At 37.1% G+C, this 20,200-nt stretch overlaps 2 long non-coding RNA genes across 2 annotated transcripts in view; both read left to right on the top strand.

Moving 5' to 3' along the window:
* Positions 1-17,989, top strand: part of LOC134760079 (uncharacterized) — a 115,670-nt gene extending 97,681 nt beyond the window's left edge. The window contains exon 5 of the long non-coding RNA XR_010136972.1: positions 17,736-17,989. This is a non-coding gene — a long non-coding RNA (uncharacterized LOC134760079). The remainder of the gene's footprint in view (positions 1-17,735) is intronic.
* LOC134760080 (uncharacterized) lies at positions 690-1,822 on the top strand. The gene is made up of 2 exons (XR_010136973.1): positions 690-797; positions 1,384-1,822. It is a non-coding gene; the product is annotated as an uncharacterized LOC134760080 (long non-coding RNA).
* Positions 17,990-20,200: the final 2,211 nt, after the last annotated feature.

Raw genomic sequence — 20,200 nt, 5'->3', positions numbered from 1 at the left:
CAGAATAATTGTTTTTCTTTAACAGGGCCTTAATATGACTGTACCTAATCATATTCCAAGAGGTTCATTAATTAGACAGCTTTCTATATGTCTAGCATGACACCCTTACTACCTAGGCCTGGGAGTTCAAACATGGATCAAAACCAGAAAGCACCAAGTGGGCATCAGATTGAAGCTGGGTGCCAATAGATATGATTGTGGGAGCAGTCAAGGTTGAAGATACGAGTCATCAGAAAATAAGGAGAGCTGAACAGTCGAGCCAGAGTTGCAAGAGAGCCCGGAAACTGGGGAAATAGCCAAGATCATGGGAAATAAGAGTATGAGAAGCAGGTGTTAAAGTGATCTGACTAATTCCACAGGATGAGAATTTTTTCTTCCCCAAGAATGCTTTTAACAAGTTAAATGCTTTTTGGCTCCATGTGAAGCCTTTTGGCTACCTTGAAATCTTACACACAGACTCTGCAGGGGATAAAGTTTGGCTATGTTGTTCCATAAGCATATTTTCAACTTGGCACAATGAAGACCATTGTCCTAGATGGCCTGCTGGGGAAATGGATTATGTAATTATGAAGAGCCGAGATTTAACACTTACGCCAGTATCTGCTGGCCAGGCTGGAGGGCAGTGGCAATCATAGCTCACTGTAGCCTTGAACTGGGCTTAAGTGTCCTCCTGACTCAGTCTTCCAAGTAGCTGGAACTATAGGTGTGTGCCACCATGCCTGGCTAATTTTTTAAATCTTTTGCCGAGATAGGGTCTTGCTGTGTTGCCCAGACTGGTCTCGAACTCCTGGACTCAGGTGAGTATTATTAATTTTTAAATACCAGAATAGAATCAAATTACTCAATATTAAAATTATATTTCCATAACTGATTTTTTTAATAATCTAGTAGGGTGATGGGGGGACTTCAGGGCTTCCATCAGGAATGCCAATGATCTGTGTTATATAGGTATGTGAAAGGCCTGGTGGACAGAATTCTGGTGTTTTCAGTGCCCCTTACCTTTCTTGAGTGCTCAAGACTGACCTTAGGAGAAGGTAGAATAGACAGCAAGGAGAGTTTTAAGGGCCAAACATGAGGGAAATGAACTTTTGGGGCAGAATCAAAAGAGGAGAAAATAGTTCAGCAGCTACAGCAAATCAGGGTGTACTCACTGGAGTGTTCAAAGGAGCAGGTTGTGCAAGTGTGAAAGTTGGCAATTTGGAAGAGACAGAAAGCAAAAATACTAACAAGGTTGGAGAAAGGGCTCTTATGAGGTCCTTAGGGTGTTAACTTTGCAATGCCATATAAGGCCTTGATTAAGATTTCTAACAAGTTAAAAAAATTAAACCTGAACTGCAAATGTAATGATTCGACTGATGGCATAATTTGTATGGATTTATTCAGGAGGAAATGTCAACTATATTTACGGCCCAGTTGAGAAAGAAGATGGACAGAGAAAGATCAGCAGACAGACCACTATATGTGCTATGCTCTATGGGATCCTGTACAGAGCCTGGGCTAAGAGGCACTGCCCCAGTGCCCATTCTCAGGAAGGGACAGAAACAGTTAACTCCTGGCTTCCAGTTTTCTGTGTGCCTTTGGGCAAGTGGGCTTCCTTATTCACATAAACTCCCCTTCCTCCAATTCTAGGGGTAAAGATAATCAAGAATTAACTACATATGTCTGGGCAAATGTTTATGTTTGGTTGTAATCAGAATGATGGAACTGAATTATGATGCTAGGCATTAATTTACCATGATAGTATTAACTGATATTTTTGAAAGTCACCCAGATAGTCCAATCTTGAGAAACTAGCTTGCCTATAAAATAATTTGACTAGTAACAGTATGTGTGATTTTCTCTGAAATACAAACTTTAAGGAGAGAGGTAGAATGAATTCCCTTCTCTATTCTTAGCATCTTCATAATTTCATCAAATTCATTAGATCTCTGAGTGTTTCCTTGTCTGTAAAGTGAAGAGAGCTATACATATATGAAAAATATTGTGAAGATGATATATTAAAGGAGGCTATCACAGTAGAAGGTGTTTTTTTTATAAATGTGAGTTTTTAAAATATCTTTCAGTTTAAGATGTCATCTTGATAACTGCCAGATTTTTGGCTTTTCAGCAGCCTTTGCCAAAATAAGATTCAGAATAGTCGACCCCACCCTCCCAAATCCCCCAGCCCACTCTGTTTTTCACCCTGGCACAGGACAATTTAATTTCTGCTGGTGTGGGGTTTGCGAAGTAATCTCTTCCAGAGACACTCAGAACAGTGTTGAGACTTCTCTAAGCCACAGGCAATTACAGAATTTACTCCATCTTCACTTCTTTGCCCTTGAATCTGACCTTTCGAAGTTGTATAAATGGTCAGATGCTGGGCTATCAGTTGCTTTTTAATTTTAAAAACTCTTATCATTTCTTTTATAAACCCACAAAAATGCTTGTAGAAAAGTTAGAGAACTCATACGAACAACTACAAAAATCTTTTTTTCTTATGCATACATATGTGTTTCAACAAAATCCAAATTATGCTATATAAAAATTATTTGCTAAGTTGCTCTTATCTGTACATTGTTTGCATGTATAGGCATTTCTGCTAAAATGCAGTGTATGCACTTCCAAAAAACCTTATATTTGGCAAAATTGTACACTAAAAATGGCAGGGATAAATTGGAAAATAAGGTTAGGGCAGAGTATTCAAAGTTCAAGCAAACTTGCAGCCAGAGAACCAGCAAAAACAATTGCTAGTATCTGGGTAGATAAGATAGACTGCCAGACAGACAATTCAACATGACTGCAGGCTGGTATGTTGGAGATTTTAAAAATGCAAGGACAATAAAGTGGTAATGCCATCAACCCTTTAATTAGAACAGGAAGGGCCAGGCGCGGTGGCTCACGCCTGTAATCCCAGCACTTTGGGAGTCTGAGGTGGGCGGATCAGCTGAGGTCAGGAGTTCGAGACCAGCCTGGCCAACATGGTGAAACCTCATCTCTACTAAAAATACAAAAATTAGCCAGGCGTGGTGGCAGGTGCCTGTAATCCCAGCTACTCGGGAGGCTGAGGCAGGAGAATCGCTTGAACCTGGGAGGTGGAGGTTGCAGTGAGCAGAGATCGGTCCACTGCACTCAAGCCTGGGGGACAAGAGCAAGATTTTGTCTCAAAAAAAAAAAAAAAAAAAAAGAATAAGAAGGGAGCACACTGAGCAGGAGTATGCACAATACAGATGGAAACAGATTTCTGAGCCACTGGGGCTACCGTCAAGGTAGGCACTGGCAACAGTGAAATCTGCCATGAGCTGAGAGCTGCACCTCTCTCGCCTCTCTGGGACTGTGTCTCTCTGAGTAAAAAGGTCTGCGAGCAAACCTTCTTTTAAAATTTATTTATTTGTTTTTCAACTTTTTATTATGGAAATTTTTAAGCATACCCCAAAGTAAAAAAAAAATATATATATATATATATATATATAAATAAAAATAATGCATTCAAAATCCAGCTTCAACAATTATATTTTTCCATCCTGTTGCAGCTATCTATAATTTTACCTGCTAATAACTCGGTATATATTCCTACCAGATAAAAACTTTAAAAACCTATAAACATAATGCCACTTTCACACCTAACAAAATTTATCAAAATTTTTGATATCATCTAATATCAAATCCATGTTCAAGTTTTTCCAGTTTAAAAAAATCTTTTCGTCATTCCTTTCTTCAAATCAGAATTCAAGGAAAATCCATTAATTGGATTTGGTATTATATTTTTGGGTATCTTTGTATCTTTGGGTATCTTTGTAAGTTTCTTTTTGAAAATATTAGCAAATATTATACATATTGATATTTCCCTTCTTTTATGAGTTTCACTGTTCAGTTTCTTGGTGTCTTTCATTTAATAGCTAAATCCTGCAGATCACTCTACATTACCATAAAGAATTTTCATCGGTTCTTATTATATCTGCATAGTCCTTCATCGGTTGGTATACCGTAGTTTACTTAATCAATCTTATACTGATGGAATGTGGGTTTTTTTCAGTCTTTTCTTACTATAAATCTTGCAAATCATGCTTTAATAAATAGCCTTGTCTATATTTTATATTTTTAAGCACTTGTTTTAAATTTCTTAAAACATACAATGGGCTCCTGCTGTCAGTGCAGCTGCTGAGCAGAGGGTTTTTCCTTTCCTGCTGATGGTTAGAAGTCCAGTCCTATTTTGGCTTTGCTTATCCAGAAAAAGTCATATATGAACCAGCACAACTCCAACTTATAGTGCCATAATTCCCCTATTTACTAAGTGTATATACAGAAGCGTGTTGCAGCAGGACAGACGACATGTGCACATACCCACACATCTATCCCCCCATTGTACATACAAACCACACATCTGCATTATCATTTTTAATGGCTGCTGCATTCATTATTTATTGCTGCATAGCAAATTACCCCAAAGATTAGTGTCTTAAAACAATAAACTTTTATGTGGTTTGGGGCTGTAGAAATCTCAAGGCACAACTGGGGAAGGATTTGCTTACAAGCTCACACATATGGTGCTGGGAGAACTGCATTCCTCGTAGGTCACTGGACTGAGCCTCCCTTAATTCCTTGCCCCATGAGCCTTTTGATAGGGCAGCTCACAGCATAGCAGCTGGATACAATCAGAGGAAGTGAGAGAGCAAGAAAGGATGACCAAGACAGAAACAGAATCTTTTTGTAACCTCATCTCAGAGGCAATATCCCATGGCTTTTGCCATATTCTGTTTGTTAGAAGCAAGTCACTAGATCCATTCAAGGGGAGAAGATAACACAAAGGCATGCATATCAGGGGCTGGGTATCACCGTGGATGATTTTAGAAGCTGCTGACCACAAATGCATAGCATCTCATTATGTGTATTATATTATAATTTACTTAATGATCTTCTATTGCTGGACATTCAGATTGCTTCCATTCACATCACACATCCACACTTTCCACTGTCTTTCTCATGCCTGTTGTATGCCTCAAGCTTCCGAAAATCAAAGCTCCAAAAACAACTCTTTCTTCATGTAGAGACTGCAGAGAAATATACTTCCCCCCAACCAACTCCTCTGGAATTTCAATGAATAACATTTTCTCTATCCTGTTGCAGGCATTTCAGATCAAAGTGATACTGGTCATTTATCCCATAATATATTCTCAACTTTAGAATTGGTATTCTGTATATAAAGTGGTCTTCCAATTCAATAAAGACAATGCCCTCAATAGAAAAACAGGCAGAGAAAGTGAACACTGAAAAATAGCAGTGACAAATTAAGATATGAAAATACTAAGTTGCATTCATAAGAAAAATACAAATTGTAACAAGATATTATTTTTAATTAAATCAATTGACAAAGATTTTGAAGTATCATAATACCTAATATTGGCAAGGATGTACACAACCAGGCACTCTCAAACATTCCTGGAAGGAGTTTGTCTTTGTACCCTTTGACCCATCAATTCCATTCACCTATGTCTTCTGTGTTTTCTTCTACATCTTGTAGTAAAATTGCATTGTAGAATTTTTCCAGTGTTAGCTGTCACTGTGGGATCACTGTTGCTATATTCAAGGCATCAGAAAATATCTGTCAGTGAAGTGAGAGCAGCTTATCAACAAAGGCCACGCCATGGCCACTTTAGGGGTGCAGATCTTGACAAAACGATTCTCAAGTTGCCAAGCAGGTTAAAGGCAGTCAAAATAACAGTGACAGCCATAACGGAAACACAGACTTCATTGCTTGCAACGAAGATGTGGATGCTGTGAAGCAGAACCACTGAAATGTGCCTTGGAAAACATGAAGTGCACTGCATAATACAACAAACTATTTCCATTATATGAGAAAAAAAGTCTTGTGAAACTTCACATTATAGACTCTTAAGTTTCTCCAAGTGAATTTATTTTGAAGGGAGGACACATTGGTATAAGCCAAAGAAGTCTCATTGAATCTTTTGTGTTCATCTTAGTTGTCAGTACAGTGAAATGGGTTAAAACTAACTGATTTCTAGATCACTAAAGGAAATGTCACATCATTAAATGAGCATTTCATTCAAAGGGTATGTTATTCTTTGCTACTCTATTTGCAAACAGGCTTCTGCTTATCTTATGATTGTTCCCCAAGCACACAGTAGAAATGGGGCCAAAAGCCTTTTCCCATCTGTCTTTGTGTTCAGGATATAATCCTCCACAATTACAAAATACAGCAATTATATCTTTTGACATTTCTGGATCTCTGTGATTCTTTACAAGATTAGTGTGATGATTAAGTAGGGAGAGATTAATGTACAAAAGACCTTTGAATTTGTAGGCCATGGTTCTCTCCCAATTAAAGATGTCTACATATTGCCTTCTTTCTCCAAACAGGAGACTGTGTTGTTTTTTACTGTTTATTGACTATTAAAAACAGAGATTATAGGAGTGAATGTATAACGCAAAAGGCTTAAAAGATATTTTCATTCTGGTTCTCAAGAAGCTTGATATCTGAGAATACAATTTAGTCTTAGAACAGGAAAATTATACCCCTTCTGTTTCTCTAAGTTTCCTTTGAAATGCAGGTGAAAGTTCTACTTCTCTTCATGCTTCACAGGGATCAGACCAAAAGGCAAACACAAAATGTATTGATTCTCATATATATTAGGTATATGATGGTCAATTACTCAATGTGTATTTTACTTACTGTCCTTCCTCTTTTCTGTATTTTTCCCTCAAGTTTTATTTTGTTTATACATTCCTGTATTTTCATATGTAACTAACTCTAAGTAGTTCGATATAATGAAGTTAATGACATAGCCTCAAAAATCATGTTATGTGCCAATTTACTAACATAAGGCATCTTTTGATTTCTACTAGTTTGACAGTGCTTTACTAACTTCAGACTTCCAGTTAATATAGGTATGAGTAATCAAAAATTTATCTCTTTAGTTTGAGAGGTTCACTCTGTCTTCATAGCTGAAAAAATTTCTAGTTAACAATACTTAGTTATACATTTTCCCCATATCTTGTGGAAAATTCACAAATTCTCATCAGTCTATCTTATTAACAATCTACTTAGCATATTCAAGATAAAATGACTAATTTGAACATCTTTGGGAACTTTTTCAAAGCAGTCCTACCTCATCTGTTTCCTTCTCTTGTGCGTGTGGACTCTTCCATATGAAGAAAGCAGCAGGTATGCTCAGTATGGCCTTCAGATTTGATCATTTAAAAAATTATATATTTTTCATTTTTATAGATTTAGGTGATACAAGTTCAGATTTGTTATGTGGCTATATTGCTTAATGGTGAAGTCTAGGCTTTTAGTATAACCATCACCCAAATTATGTACACTGTATCCATTTGGTAATTTCTTATCCCTCACTTTCCTCCTCCTCCAACCTTTTCAAATCTCCAGTCTATTATTCCACTTTCTATGTCCATGGGTACACATTATTTAGCTCCCACTTGTAAGTGAGAACATGGGTTTCAAGATTGTAGAGGGCTGTGCACTTGGAAACCCAAATGTGTACTTTATAGAGTTCTTTTTTGAGAACTTGTGTTGCTCTGTCACCCAGGCTGGAGTGCAGTGGTGCAATCTCAGCTCACTGCAGCCTCTGCCTCCTGGGTTCAAGTAATTCTCCTGCCTCAGCTTCCTTGGTAGCTGGGATTACAGGCACCGGCCACCACGCCGGGCTAATTTTTGTATTTTTAGGGAGACGGGGTTTCGCCATGTTGGCCAGGCTGGCCTTTAACTCCCAACCTCAGTGATCCCACCTTGGCCTCCCAAAGTGCTGGGATTATAGGCATGTGCAACTGCACCTGGCCTAAATATGTACTCTGTGTGGATAGCCTATGGGTAGGCTAAATCATTTAAATAATGGTGAGCTAGTTAATAGTCCAAATATTCATTTGAGTGAGTCAAGTTGTGTCTCCTGAGGAATGTTTGGTTTGAAAAGCTATGCCTCTATAAGCATTGAGTCAATCAATATTCCAAATAAAGTGGAAAAAGGCCGCACCAGGATTGTGTGAGATTTTGAGAAGTGGCATGTTGATCAATTGGAGCTCTTCTGACAGGGTAAATGTGAAACCTCCCACCATAGCATCTAGTAGAGGCGATGTGATCACTTCTGATTAAAAAGGAGAACTAAAAGACTTGTAAGGAAATTTGATCATTTTGACTTGAATAGAAATTCTACATCAAACAAGCAATTTAAAAATATCTCTTAAGTGCTTTGATTTTAAAAATGCTTTAGCGTTTTTTTCTGTTTGATCTCAGCTTATCTTGTATGGTGGGAGACAGAGCAGTATGATTTTAAGTCTTGACTCTGTCGTTAGGTCGCAGTGTGACTTTGGGAAAGACTGCAAACTTCTCCATGCTCTCCAGGCTTCTTCATTCATGAAATTATGGAGTTGTGCTAAATTATTTCTAAGATAGTATTCGACTTGAAACTCTTTGATCATATCTTGTATAAATGGAATAGTCTCACATTTCTGATTATTTGAAAATAGCACTCAATTGGATTTAAAACAAAAAATAAACATGTGAACATTTAAAAAATTTCTATGCTATTGCTATTATTTTAATTTTGAGGCTTATTTTAAATTTTTGCCTTAGTCTTTCAGAAGCCTAAGACTGGCTGTTAAATAGTTCTTCTAATTAGTATGAATGGTTCTTGCATTTAAAATCCTTCTCCTACATTTGATAAGATCAAAATTAGACTGAATAATATGCCTTGGTTGAACATTAGCATGCAAACCATGTAACTTGAAAAGATGTGTTTAAGAGCTGAGAATAAAGCAGAAGCCAGCACGTCCTGACAGCTGTGAGAAACACAAAAAATATTAATGGTGGCAGTTAGAGAGTCAGACAGAGAATAGCAATGCACAGGTGCATTTTCCCTAGTGCATATATTTCTTCTTTAGTATTCATGCTAAGTTTTCAATACCTTCATCTTTACACAGGAATTAGAAAACAGTTCAGACTTATTAGTTTGGCTGAGCAATAGCCTAGGACAGCTAAAAGAACAATGCCTAAAGGGGTATATATATTTGTAATAAAGTAGTCTTCTATGATAATGCTTTAAATATCAGCATAATGCCATTTTTCTTTTTAAATAAAGTCATCATCATAACAGTTTTATGGTTCTCTTAATTTTACTACTAACATCTTATCTGAAGGGAGTGAAAAATTATATTAATTGCAGGCTGTTCTACTTGTCTCACCAGCACTATCTTTTAGTACAAGTTTCCAATATCTATCTCTCAACATTTTGACTGTAAAGGTTAAGGTGTCACTTATGGTTTAGGATAATTATGTGAAGAAACTTTTCAGTCAATATAGAAACCTATCACTTCAGAGTAACAAAATGCATAGAAATAGGAAGCATGAATTTCCACTTTAATAAGTTTGAGCACATGATCACATTGAATCTTTCAGCATATTCCTGAAAAACTTCAAGCAAACCAGAAATAGATAACCGAAGTACTCTGTTCTCAGAGTTATCAGTGATATTGTGCATCTCTGAAGTTCACTGTCAATAAACAATGTGAAACATTTGAGTCTTGGGTGCCTATATGGATCTCTACTTTATCCTCAAACTTTCACAAGTCAACTACTGGAAGAAAAATGATCCAAGTGGTGTCATGCTGCCTTAGACACATGAATAGTAGAATTCAGCCAAGCCACTGAAGGAAATTTTCTTTTCTTTCTCTACAAAATTCAGAAAGAAAACTTGTATTTAGTTTTCCTAAATTTATACTTTAGGGAAAAATGTCAGTCCTCAAATCATGCTTTATAATTGCAACCAAATATCTTAAGATATAAATAAAAAATACATATTTAGAATTTGTATTAAAATGTAAATGAGCTCTAATTTTTTTTTTTTTTGAGATGGAGTCTTGCACTGTCGCCCAGGCTGGAGTGCAGTGGCGCCATCTTGGCTCACTGCAAGCTCCGCCTCCCGAGTTCACGCCATTCTCCTGCCTCAGCCTCCGGAGTAGCTGGGACTACAGGTGCACGCCACCATGCCCTGCTAATTTTTTGTATTTTTAGTAGAGACGAGGTTTCACCATGTTAGCCAGGATGGTCTCCATCTCCTGACCTCGTGATCTGCCCGCCTCGGCCTCCCAAAGTAGAGCTCTAAATTTTAAGTGTAACTGAGCTTTAATTTTTAATTCTGTAATTTTAAGATTATTAAATGCTATTTAAAAGATCTCAGCTTGAGCATGGTGATAGTCTAATAACAGCAAGATGGATGATATTGGTTGGTTAAGATGGCATCATATGATACCTTTGGAGTTTATCCTCTTGGGATTAGCATATTTTATAATTCTGGAGAAAAAAACGTATCTTCCTTGAAGACACAGTTTTTGTCTTGCCTCTTTTTTGAAGCTATCTCCCACTCTCCCACCCATGCCCAACATTTCTCTTTCTCAAACAATTATGTTCTTGAAGTTCTGAAGTTTATCCTTGCCTGTTTGTAATGTAGTGATACAGAGTAATACAACTTCACCAGTTTCCTAATTGCCAGATGTGATGTGTCAAGTGAGACTTGAGACTGGCTATAAGATCAGTAATGAGTGCATATGCACATGCAGACATAATTTTAAAAATAACAAAATTGTTCCCAATCTGTTTGAATTGATTTTGAGTATCAGGTTTCAAATGAGATCATGTTGTTTGTTACACAGCAAACTCTATATTGACAACCCATATTACTAAGTTTTAAGCTCTATTCTTAGAAAAGCAGATATTAACTCATTGACGAGGATTTTTTCTTTGATATAAATATTTTGATCCAGTTATTTTTTTTCAAATCTAAAAATCTTTCTTTTAGTTGTTTCCAATTTGAAACGGTACCTTCATTATCACCTTTTCTTTTTCACCTTTTCTTCATGACTTTTTTTCTTTTTAACTCTGCCAAAGTGGTACTCAGCATAAGATTCATTATTTTTCTGATTTAAAACCACTGATGGATGTGCTCACACTTTTCCCTGCCTTCTTCCTGAATAATAAAACCTTGAGGAATTTCAGCACACAGGTTTTTAAATAATTTTTTTTACTGGATAAATTTATCTGGATTTTTGAGCAGCATGTTGAATATTATAAAAGTATTTATATGTGATATAGAAAATAGATGCCAGTTCTTCTGTACTTCAAAATTATTTTTTCAATCAAAACTAGTTCTGCAACCTTACTGATCCCATGGTGATACATTGTTAAGACAGTAAAAACAAATGGGTAGATTGTACTGAAGACTTTTCATTTAAGATATATGGTATGAGCTCAAGTACTGGTAATTGGGGCTGCTATAGCCACAAAGGTCTCATTGATAGCACAGCAGGTAATTGATTTCCTGGGTTACTCAGGAGCCATGAAAATCAAATCTTTGTGTCTGTTTTGATTTCACCACAGCTAGATCTCGTATCTTCATTAGTCCTTTATCTGAACAAATAAAATTAGTTCAATTTCTCAGTCCCAAATTAGCTCCTGGAATATAATGACCCTCACTTTTTTGATAGGACATAGAATCCATAGCTACTAGCCTAACTATGGGAAGCAGTCTCTACAGTTTCTGACTCTGAAATCCTGTATTTGATTAAAAAAATCAGACCCATGAGATGCATACTTTATGGAGTCTTCAGGCACTTGACTTTGCTTCCTCATTCCTAAATGCAAGCCAAGTCAGTTTCACTTTTCTAGCTAGTCTTACAACATTCTAGAGTTTAGATTAAAGGTAATAATAAAATGGAAGGCTGTTTTACAGAGTATTTGTTGTACGTCTATAGAAGAGAGAAGATTGTGTAGGAGAGAGAAGAGAAAACTGTAGGCTTGTAGATGTGAAGTGCATCTATAACGATGAGCAATGGGGAAATGTAGAAGACTGTAACTTATTAATGGGAACATATTGTATAAAAATACATTCTGACCACAGGAGACAGCACTATAAACCTATTAGAACAGCTAAAATAAAAGATAGTGATAATACTAAATATAGGTAATAATGTGGAGAAACTACGTCTCTCATATATTGTTGGTTGGAATGTAAAATAGTACAGCCACTCTGGAAAATAATATGACAGTGTCTTACAAAGCTAAACATGCACTTACCATATGGTCCAGCAATTGCACTCTTGGGCATTTATCCAAGGGAAATGAAAACCTATGTTTACACAAAAACGTATTGATGAATTTTCATAACAGTTTTATTTGTAATAGTAAAAACTGGAAACAACCCAAATATCCTTCAGAGATTTAATGATTAAACAAACTCTGGCACATCCATACAATGGAATACCACTCAGCAATAAAAGGAACAGATTACTGATACAGGCAACAACCTGGATGGATATTAAGGGTATTATTCTTAGGGAAAAAGTTCAATCTCAAAAGGTTAGGTTGATATGATTACAATTTATATAACTATGGAGGTAGAGAACAGACTAGTTGTTCCAGGGAATAGGATAGGGAAAGTGTGTGGTGGATGGGTGGTACAAATATAAATGGGTAGCATGAAGCAGTTCCTTTGTGCTCATAGAACAGATTTGTACTTTGGTTGTAGCAGTGGTTTCATGAATCTATACGTGGGAAAAATTATATAGAATTATACATATGCACACAAACACACATAAACATATGAATGTAAAAATGGTGAAAATAAAATAAATTCTGTATTCTAGTTAATAGTGTAGCTGAAAGCATTTTACCAATGTCGATTTCCTGGTTTTGGTATTGTAGTACAGTTTTATAAGATGTCACTTTTGGGGGAAATTAGTTTAAGGGTGCAAGGGAGCCTATGAGCAAGTTTTATAACTTCCTTTTTGTTATTTTAAAATGAACAGTTGAAAAAAAAACAACACCCGGTTTGTTTCTGTTTTAATGCTGCTTATCGAAGATCTCCCTCCTTCTATAGTATACACACTTAGTATGTCTTTGGTCATTTACAATGTATTTTGCTCTCTTTTGGAGGATTATAGTCACTCATAATTATGTGAGAGAAATGCCACTGGTTGTCAGCACCAAATCAAGATGTCAAAAGTATGCTGAACTGAAACATAGGGTAAGCACCGCACTGAGGAGAGGAGAAGCAACTCTCTTCACTGGGCTCTATAAAGCTGCATCTCGCGTCTATACCGTACTGGATTAGTGGACAAAGGAGTGGGTATATGTACTCTCTTGTTCTATGGATGGAACACAGCACATAGAGTATGAATTTCCTGTGTTTAGAACAATGATGATCTGTGCGTAGAAAGAGAACAAGAGTCTTTTTTTTTTTAAATTATATACTTTAAATTCTGGGATACATGTGCATAATGTGCAGGTTTGTTACATAGGTATACATGTGCCATGGTGGTTTGCTGCACCCATCAACCCATCATCTACATTAGGTATTTTTTCTAATGCTATCTCTCCCCTAGCCCTTCACCCCCTGACAGGCCCCCGTGTGTGATGTTCCCCTCCCTGTGTCCGTGTGTTCTCATTGCAGAACAAGAGTTTTAATGGCAATCCATATTGTAGGGGAAAGAAACATGCAAGAAAATAGTGTAAGATTAAAGTTAGCCAAGAGAAGCAAGCAGGTCTTTAATGTTCGTTTAGAGAGGAAGGGGATTATCTTGAAAGCAGAAGGATGAAATAGCAAGGTAAGCATAGGAACATTCTGATGGACATGAACTATAAGTAGAAGCCTAATAACCAAATGAACTTGGACTCAGTGCTTTCATTCCCTGTTTGTAGTAACCACCTTAACAAGCTGGAAGCCCTATCAGACAAGATACTGGATTCAATCAACAATGATTTCCTAATTATTTTGGCTCTCAGTATGTCTCCAGTGTTTTCAAATTGATAAAAATCCAGTAGTCCCCCCCGAGGCTGCACACATGAGTATCCCTACCTTGTTTCTTTTTGTCTGGGCAATCGTGTGTTCCATCAAGTAAGACAGGTATTGGTTATATATGACAAAGTATAGCTAATTTCTTTTTTACAAGCAAATAAATAATTTTGCGGCTCATTTGGCTGATCATTTCTCTGATTTGTTTGACCTTTGCTGTGCTTTTTTATCAGCTGGTTTTCTCAGACCTCATTTTCCCCTGCAAAGCTCCAGTAACCAAATGAATTTCTGGACCCGTCAATCTGATGCCATGACCTGTTAAAATGGGATTCATTAGAAGAATTTCATTATGTTTTTGTTAGAACAGTTGTCAGAAATCTTTCATTCCTGCTCTCTAGACCCACTGCGTGACAGGTGACTGATACACATGTGAAGGAAGTGAAAGTTTTAAGTTGAGATGCCAGTTGAGTCAGAAGCTTCCTACATATAATATCCTTTGCAGAAAAGATTTTCCAGTGGCAACTGTGGGCGATTAAACTTGAGATCTTCACCTTTTGAAAAATTAACCTAGGTGTGAAAGTACTTCCTATCAGTTTAAACATTAAATGTATGTTTGGGGAGCATACATTTAATGTTGAAATTGTAAGTGGAAAACACATAAAATTGAAAGTGGAAAATAGCGTTTGCAAAGAGGAGTTTAGTATGATTGCCTTTTGCCTTATGAATAATCTTTTGTTGAAGCAATTAACCTGCAAAATAGAATCTGAACCAGGAAAAAGGAGGGGGGATCTTTATTGCATCAGATGCAAATAGTTCTAAGCATATTCTTTCCCTACCTTAACATTCCCTCAGCTTGACTAAACTTTAAACAGGCTTCTTACTGACCATAGGTTCCTGATCTCCCTCTTCTTAAAACATTTACTCAGAAAACTTATAAATTATTTCTCTGTCCCTTTGAGATGTAAATCTTCTACAATCCAGAAATATTTTTCTCAAGGACCTAGGACACTTTGAAATTTAATCATCAAGAAAGCTGGAATTCTTTTCTAGCTGTGGGAGGGTAGGAGCCTAACTTCTATAAGCAACAATTAGTAAACGCAGATGGCCTAATCATGTTGACCAACGCTCCACTAATGTCTGTCAGAACTTTTCCGTTAGCTCACTCCAGCATTTACAAATCCTCCTGCCTTTTGTTTCAGTGGAGTTGAGTTCAGTTTTTCTCCCCTGTTATAATAGTCTCTCTCTCCTATTGCAATCATCTTGAATAAATCTTCCTTGACTGTTTAAGTGGTTCAGTACTATTTTTTTAAAAAAATTGATCCCAGATAATTTCTTTGACTTTGTTTTTAACTTCTACAGATATGTTTGGATGTATTTTAAGAATGGAAAGTTTGTGCATTTGGTTTATCTAGTTTTGACTCTGTTTCACAATTTTTTTTTTTTTTTTGATTTTAGAGACGAGGTTTTGCCATGTTGCCCAAGCTGATCTCAAACTTCTTGGCTCAAGTGATCTGCCTGCCTTCCAACGTGCTGGGATTACAGGCATGAGCCACCAAGCCCAGCCATGATTTATTAGATCACTTTTAGAAGCCATAAGTGTCATTTAGGGGCTAAGGCCCTGCCCTCCTCCCTTTTTAAAGAAAATAAGTAATTTGAGGGTCAACCCTAGGCAAAATGATGTAGCATAGTCCTTTCCTATCAGTATGTCCCTCTCTCTGGTTTCCAGATAACAGTCAACTTCCTGGGGGTAAAAGGCGCTCCTTGCAGAGCTGAGTCAACAAAACCAGTAGTGGCAGCTTCTGCTCTGTTCTGAACTTGATCCCCTGCCCTTACTTTTGATATTTGGTTGTATATCTCATTACTGATATAGTTTTGACCAAAGAATGGCCTTCTGCCTTTTACAGAGTGTATCTACCACTGACTTCTCTGGCTCCTAGGGCAGAGTCACATCCCACTGCCCACAAAACTTGAAGATGTTGATCTGGTCTGTCCTCCAGAGTCAGTAAATATTAAGTTTAATTGTTGCAGAGAGCAGTAGTGGCTGCTCATCTCAAAGAACCAGGGCCTTGGCTGATAATCACTAGCCATTTACTTTTCCTTGATAGGGTTGATATTTTGGGTCAGGGAACCAAGTTCAACATGTCTTTAAATTATACCGTGTAGTAAGCAGCATCCTCATAAAACTAGGCAAGGGTGCATACAGCCCTCAGTCACAAGGGTCATGAGACACAAAGTCTCAGGTAAAAGACAATAGTTTTAAGCCATTCTAATAGGTGCTTGATAAAGTGTATTCCTAACAATCACCTTGGCTATAAAGTGCTGTACCCAGCAGTCATATTGGACAGGCCTGAGTCTTTTCAATTCCTGTCTCCTCTGCTCATTTGCCTCTGCCATTTACTGCCTTTGGCTATTGTATCCTGACCCTTCGCTGGGCATCCAAAGGCTTCTGTTCTGATACCTGGGTAATGATATGGCTTTATTCCTCAATTCCATCCTTGCCTGTTAAATTGAGTTTGACATTTGATCTTAAATTGAGTTTGACATTTGCTAAAACTTCTGCAAAAATGACCTTACTATGGCCACTATTTTGGCCTCACCACCACTTGCCCTAGAAAACCCTGGAATTCAGTCATTTTGTAAGACAATAATTTTTATTAAATCATTATGATTTTAAAGATGAAGCCCAGAATGAAGTCAGAAAAAAATAGCTATCTGTATTGCTAAATGACATCAATACATCAACTGATGCTATTTGGGAAATAAGTCCACATGTAGTTATATAGCATGATATCCCAGATTCACAAAGTCTGTGGCCATAAAATATGATTACACTTACTTTTAATAACCAAATTATGGTAGTTAGAAGCCTTACTGACAAGTTGTCCCTAATTAGCCCCATCCTAATGCCCACTAGTTACTTCTATGAGACCCTGAGACACCACAGTCCAGTCTGCCATTTGGGGAAGGCTTCCCACTGACTGTGCCTATTTTCAGAATGCCAATATCCATGTCAAGAGTGGTGTCTCAAAGTGCTTCCTTGGCATGCCAGAGAATCCCTGGATGCTCTGTTGAGGTGGGAAGTCTAACTTCTTTCTTCTTTTCTGCTTACTGTCACACTTTGTTGCCTGGACCTAGAAATGCTCTCTTGAACAGTTCTCCATGTAAGCCCCTTAGCTATAATCTTCACAAATCTCATATGAAAAAAATGCTCTACCTGTTCCCAGTGGTCTTCATTTTTTCCTCTTTTCCAACTTTCTCTACCTCTAAGCCAGCAAGTGCTTCTTTGCACCCTAGCTCTAAAACAAAGCCCTTGGGGACACAATCAAAGACAGTAGTTGTCAAGAGGAATAGGGAGCATGGAAAGAAGGTGGGATATTGTTGGCCTTAACAGCATCTGGGCTCCCACTCAGTGAGACAAAAATGCTTGATAAGCTAACAAAAAGGGATTTGGTAAAATGTAATCCTTCACCTGAGTGAAGACCTTTTCCTCTATTTTCAACTCTCCTTGGTTGCCCTGTCCCACTGATTTCTGCCAGGAGATGGGCTAAAAGCTATCACCTGGCAACTCTAGAAGCGGTGGATGTCAGGGAAATGGATTTACCAGGTCTCTGGATCTCTGAAGCTGGGGGCACAGTGCACTTCAAAGATCAGGCTGTTAGTGGATGCTGTTGATGTGATTTTGCTGCTACCGTTGCTCATGAAAAGAGATGAGCCAGTCGGGAAAAAGGCAAGAACAAGAAATTGAGGGGGAGAAAACCAATAGGAGTAGAGAAGTCTGAGAGATCTGCCTGAAGCAGGTGCCTCTCAAAACAAAATGAAGCATTTTTTTTTCTGTAGGTAATCTGAAACAACATAACTTGAGTCATGTTAGTTTGTTTTTTTTCTCCCCTGCTTAGGAAGGTTGGATGGTCAGGGAAGCTGCATTAAATCCTGTTTTCACAGGTGCTGGATGTGCATACAGCTAACCTGGTAACTCCAAACTGGATGAGCTCATTCCTTGAGACTGGAATTACAAAATTGGAACAGCTCACTAATAATTGAAGATGATTTGGAAAAACCATTGTCCTTCCTCAGGTTTTATAAGGTTTTTATGACTCATTTATAAGGTCCTACAGCTAAAAAAATCATGCTGTATTTCAGAGAAGTTTAACTTTTAAATATTTTTTTCACTAATTAAAAATTCCTGTTATACCTTATAGTTGCAATTGTATCCTTATTGCTGAAAGATATCCATACTACCTACCACTTCTTTAAAATTTAAAAAGTTCTATAAATAAAAAATATAACAATTGCAAATATGTAAATAACTTCCAACATAAAACAAAATTTATAGTAATTATAAAAAGTTCTTTTATACTAAAAATTAAATTGTAATTATGATAGAAATAATCTGTAAAAGGTATTTTTAGCAAAATTTATTAATATTGGTAGCAATAATACCCAATTATATATGCATATTGTTTGTATTTTAGAACCTGTGACAAATGAAAATGGTTTTCCTAGATAAGAACGAAACTGTGTTCTGTGGCTAACAAGATTGAAAGTCATCTGACTTTGAGAAATAAATCAGTTTGGTTTGTTTATTTATAATTGTAATTTTTCCTTTTACCAATACCTAAGTTATTTCACTGTAAAACTTTCATAGAAGAGTTTCAGGAAAGGCTTGTATTTACGTATTATAGATGAGGTACACCACAGTGATTTAGATCAGCAGTCCCCAACCGTTTTGGCACCAGGGACCAGTTTCATGGAAGACAATTTTTCCACAGATCAGGGGTGGGCGGAGTTTGGGGGGAATGGTTTCGGGATGATTCAAGTGCATTACATTTATTGTGCACCGTATTTCTATTATTGTTATTGCATTGTAATATGTAACAAAATAGTTATACAACTCCATAATGTAGACTCAGTGGGAGCCCTGGGCTTGTTTTCCTGCAACTAGAAGGTCCCATCTGAGGGTGATGGGAGACAGTGACACCAAAGTGTGCTGCTTATGTCCAGTCTACTTCGTAATCTCATTTTGATTGCTGTCACTGCAGAAAACCCTGTAACATTCTCAAAATTCTGTTCTCTCTAGGGTAAAATTAAACTGCAGGACATAGTGCAGAAGACTCGTCACAATTTAGGACCAACCTACCAAGACTTCTTGATCTATTTCCACTCCTTGCCCCTCACTGTGTTTGATTTCTACCTTCCAGTCTGAACTTCTCACTATGTTCCAGAAAAGGCCTGTTAAAGAGGTCTGGTAGTCAAAAGCAACTTCTTTTTTGCTTGTCCTCTCTGTTATACGTAAGAAACCAGTCCTGCTGCAGTTCCATATTTGCATTACTAATTTAATCAGTTAGCAGGACACATGCTCTTTATAACCCAAAAAATTGAAGCATGAAATTTGGGAGTCATACCCATCAACCAAATGTGGCATAACAATGTTCTTCTTCCCCGCAAAGCAGTGCCCTTCCCCAAAGAAATTCTGGGGATTGGCATTTTCTTCATCCACTCCGTTCATTATTTCCTTTACCTGTTTCTCTGAGTCTATTAGCATCGTTGGAGGGGGGAATGTATCTTATTTATTGTTATATCTCCCAGGCTCACACATCACTCAATAAAGGTTTGTTGAATGAAACAATAAATGGATGCGAGACTAAATGAACAAAGAAAAGCCACGGGGAAGATAACAATGTGATGTCATAATTCAAGATCATCTTTTTCTGTTTTTTCCCCTCCAGCTTTATTGAGGTATAATTGACAAATAAAAATTATTTATATTCAAGGTGTCCAACAAGATGTTTTGATATACATATACATTGTGAAATGATTACCACAATCAAACTAATTAGCATATCCATTACCTCACATAATTACCTTTTCTGTGTGTGCTGAGAATACTTAAGATTTGCTTTCTTAGCAAATTTTAAGTATACAGTACATTATGATTAACTATAGTCATCATGCTGTACAGTAAGTCTCCAGAACTTACTTCATCTGCAGGTTTGTACTCTGACCAACATCATCTTATTTCACTCCCCATCCCACTTTCAGCACTGGTAACCACATTTCTATTCTAAGCCTTCTGGTGAAATTTCTTTCTTATTTCACTCCCCAATGAGTAACACAAGAGAAAAATAAACAACAAAAGCCAGTCAATAATTATAAAGTGAATCTTACCAGTATAGAGTTATAAGCCTTGTTTTTACTTCACTGATAATGTTATAGTGAACACTGTTTGAATAATGAAGACTAAAGGAATGATGGCATGCACTGTGAGTTCTTGATGTGGTTGAAGCGAAATTCCCAACAGACAGACATTTTGCTATTTCATTAGTGTTTATGGCTGATAAATACCTTGTATGTTTGCTGTACTATTGTGTTAGTAACATAATTTTATTTTTATGTAACACTAACAATAA

This window comes from Pongo abelii, chromosome 15, assembly GCF_028885655.2.
Source record: "Pongo abelii isolate AG06213 chromosome 15, NHGRI_mPonAbe1-v2.0_pri, whole genome shotgun sequence".
NCBI classification, from domain to species: domain Eukaryota; kingdom Metazoa; phylum Chordata; class Mammalia; order Primates; family Hominidae; genus Pongo; species Pongo abelii.
Note: the sequence above shows the minus strand (reverse complement) of the source record. Positions and strands in the feature narration are given on the sequence as shown.